This window comes from Arachis hypogaea, chromosome 12 (assembly GCF_003086295.3).
Source record: "Arachis hypogaea cultivar Tifrunner chromosome 12, arahy.Tifrunner.gnm2.J5K5, whole genome shotgun sequence".
NCBI classification, from domain to species: domain Eukaryota; kingdom Viridiplantae; phylum Streptophyta; class Magnoliopsida; order Fabales; family Fabaceae; genus Arachis; species Arachis hypogaea.
The window spans coordinates 79,624,881-79,628,945 of NC_092047.1; the positions used below are offsets into that span (position 1 = coordinate 79,624,881).

A 4,065-nucleotide genomic window follows, 5' to 3' on the forward strand; every position below is an offset into this window, starting at 1 on the left:
AACGCCAGTCTGCTGCCCCTTTCTGGCGTTTAACGCCCAGAATGCTGTCAGGCTGGGCGTTAAATGCCCATTCTACTATCCTTACTGGCATTTAAACACCAGTAAGTCTGTCCTCCAGGGTGTGCTATTTTTTATGTTGTTTTTCATTTTGCTTTAATTCTGCAGCTATTTTTATGACTTCACATGATCATCAACCTTAAGAAAACATAAAATGACAATGGAATATAAATAAATATAATTAAATAATATTGGGTTGCCTCCCAATAAGTACTTCTTTAATGTCAATAGCTTGACAGTGAGCTCTTAGAGAGCTTCACAGAGATTTAGAGCTTAATGGTGGCCTCCCAACACCAAACTTAGAAGTTGAGTGTGGGGGCTCTGTTTGACTCTGTATTGAGAGAAGCTTTTCATGCTTCCTCTCCATGGTTACAGAAGAAGATCCTTGAGCTTTAAACACAAGGTAGTCCTCATTCAATTAAAGGACCAACCCTCCTCTGTCCACATCAATCACAGCCCTTGCTATGGCTAGGAAGGGTCTTCCAAGGATGATGGATTCATCCTCATCCTTTCCAGTGTCTAGGATTATGAAGTCAGCAGGGATGTACAGGCCTTCAACCTTCACTAAGACATCCTCTACAAGTCTATAAGCCTGTTTCCTTGATTTATCTGCCACCTCTAGTGAGATTCTTGCAGCTTGTTGAAAAAACGGATGGTTGACGGTTTAGAATTCAGAATAAATTCCTGTTGCAAGTATAGTTTCTAAACCAGGCAATCATCCTTTCTTACAAAAATTTTGGTTGTCACAAGTAACAAACCCCTTAAAATTTGATAACCGAAATATTCAAACCTCGGGTTGTCTTCTCAAGGAATTGCAGAGAGGTATGTTCTTATTATTGGTTATGAGTTTTGTAAATTGGGGGTTTTGAAAGTAAGGAGCAAGTAATTTAAATGACAAGTAAAATAAATAAATAACTATAAAATAAACTATTGGCAAGGTATGAAAATTCGGAAGTCCTATCCTAGTTATTCTTATGAGAATTGAAGTTAATCCCACTTAGTTAACCTTTAAGAAAGTAAGGGAAAGTCAAGTGAACTAATTAGTTAGATCCCCAAGTCCTAGCCAACTCCTAAGGAAAGACTAGAGTTAGTGGGATTCCAGTCAATTAGCAGACATAACAATCAATCACGATAAGGTTGATAACTCAAGAGCCTCCAATTAATCAATTAAAGCCAAGAATATAAAAAGCTAAATAAGACTCATAAACTAAAATACCTCAAATTATATTAAATAGAATATTCAAATCTAACATGAAAAAATTCATAAATTAAATTGAAAAAATAAAAGGAACATTGAACTTGGAACTCGGAAGAAATTGTAAATTGAAATAATAAAGTTGAAATCCTAATTCCTTTAAGAGGAATCCTAATCCTAAAACCTGAGAGAGGAGAGAACTTCTCTCTCTAAAAACTACATCTAAATTATGAATTATGAGCTAATGATTATGAATGAATGGCTTCTCCCATTTTAAAGCCTCTAATCTGTATTTTCTGGGCCGAAAACTGGGTCGAAAACAGCCCAGAAATCACTGGAGAAGAAATCTGCCACGCTGATTTTCATCACTGCGACGCGTCCGCGTGGAGCACACGTTCGCATTGCCTAGCGTCAGGGCAACTATGGCATATTATATATCAAATCGAAGCCTCGGATGTTAGCTTTTCAACGCAACTGGAACCGCATTGTTTGGACCTCTGTAGCTCAAGTTATGACCGTTTTAGTGTGAGAGGGTCAGGCTGACAGCTTTGCAGTTCCTTCAACCTCTTGTATTCCTTCCACTTTTGCATGCTTCCTTTCCATCCTCCAAGTCATTCCTGCCCTGTAATACCTGTAATCACTTAACACACATATCAAGGCATCTAATGGTAATAAGAGAGGATTAATATTAGCAAACTAAGACCAAAGAAACATGTTTTCAATCATAGCACAAAATTAGGAAGGAAAACGTAAACCCATGCAAATCATATGAATAAGTGTATGAAAGATTGATAAAATCCACTCAATTGAGCACAAGATAAACCATAAAATAGTGGTTTATCACTTGTACCTTAAAGATCCCTAGTTTTTCCATTACAGAGAGTGGCATGAGGTTTATTCCTAACCCCAGGTCACACAGAGCCTTCTCAACGGTCATGGTGCCTATGGTACAAGGTATTAAGAACTTTTCGGGATCCGGTTTCTTCTGAGGTAATTTCTGTTGAACCAAGGTATTCAGTTTATTGATGAGCAATGGAGGTTCATCCTCCCAAGTCTCATTACCAAATAACTTGGCATTCAGCTTCATGATTGCTCCTAGATACTGAGCAACTTGCTCTTCAATAATATCTTCATCTTCTTCAGAGGAAGAATACTCATCAGAGCTCATGAATGGCAACAGTAAGTTTAGTGGAATCTCTATGGTCTCTATATGAGCCTCAGATTCCTTTGGTTCCTCATTGGGGAACTCCTTAGTGGCCAGTGGACGTCAATTGAGGTCTTCCTCACTGGAAATCACTGCCTTTTCCTCCTCCCTAGGTTCGGCCATGTTGGTTATATTTATGGCCTTGCACTCTCTCTTTGGATTCTCTTCTATATTGCTTGGGAGAGTACTAGGAGGGATTTCAGTAACTCTTTTACTCAGCTGACCCACTTGTGCCTCCAAATTTCTAATGGAGGACCTTGTTTCAGTCATGAAACTGAGAGTGGTCTTAGATAGATCAGAGACTATGGTTGCTAAGTCAGAGAGGCTCTGCTTAGAATTCTCTGTCTGTTGCTCAGAGGACGATGGAAAAGGCTTGCTATTGCCAAACCTATTTCTCCCACCATTATTATTGAAGCCTTGATTAGGCTTCTGCTGATCCTTCCATGAGAAATTAGGATGATTCCTCCATGAAGGATTATAGGTGTTTCCATAGGATTCTCCCATGTAATTCACCTCTTCTATTGCAGGATTCTCAGGGTTATAAGCTTCTCCTTCAGAGGTGGCTTCTTTAGCACTGCCAGATGCAGCTTGCATTCCAGTCAGATTCTGAGAAATCATATTGACTTGCTGAGTCAATATTTTATTCTGAGCCAATATGGCATTCAGAGTATCAATCTTAAGAACTCCTTTCTTCTGAGTCATCCCATTATTCACAGAATTTCTTTCAGAAGTGTACATGAACTGGTTATTTGCAACCATTTCAATGAGTTCCTGGGCTTCTGCAGGCGTCTTCTTCAGATGAAGAGATCCACCAGTAGAGTGATCCAATGACATCTTAGACAATTCAGGCATACCATCATAGAATATACATAAGATGCTCCATTCTGAAAGCATGTCAGAAGGACACCTTCCGATCAATTGCTTGTATCTTTCCCAAGCTTCATAGAGGGATTCACCTTCCTTCTGTCTAAAGGTTTGGACTTCCACTCTAAGCTTGCTCAACTTTTGAGGTGGAAAGAATTTGGCCAAGAAAGCATTGACCAACTTTTTCCAAGAGTTCAGGCTTTCTTTAGGTTGTGAGTCCAACCATATCCTAGCTCTGTCTCTTACAGCAAAGGGAAAAAGCATAAGCCTGTAGACCTCGGGATTAACCCCATTGGTCTTAACAGTGTCACAGATTTACAAAAATTCAACTAGGAACTGATGAGGATCTTCCAATAGAAGTCCATGAAACTTGCAATTCTACTGCATTAGAGAAATAAATTGAGGCTTAAGCTCAAAGTTGTTTGCTCTAATTGCAGGAATTCAGATACTTCTTCCATAGAAGTCAGAAGTTGGTGCAGTAAAGTCACCAAGCACCTTCCTTGCATCTCCACCATTGTTGTTATTTTCGGCTGCCATGTCTTCTTCTTTTTCGAAAATTTCTGTTAGGTCCTCTCCAGAGTGTTGTGCTTTAGATTCTCTTAGCTTCCTCTTTAGAGTCCTTTTAGGTTCTGGATCAGCTTCAATAAGAATGTTCTTATCCTTGTTTCTGCTTATATGAAAAAGAAGAGAACAGAAAAGAAGAGGAATCCTCTATGTCACAGTATAGAGATTCCTTTATGTGAGT

General features: G+C 39.0%; 1 non-coding gene across 1 annotated transcript; it reads left to right on the forward strand.

Annotated features, from left to right (window-relative positions):
* The first annotated feature begins 3,344 nt into the window (after positions 1-3,344).
* Positions 3,345-3,452, forward strand: LOC112731517 (small nucleolar RNA R71). Its single transcript, XR_003167291.1, has one exon. It is a non-coding gene; the product is annotated as a small nucleolar RNA R71 (small nucleolar RNA).
* The last annotated feature ends 613 nt before the right edge of the window (positions 3,453-4,065 follow it).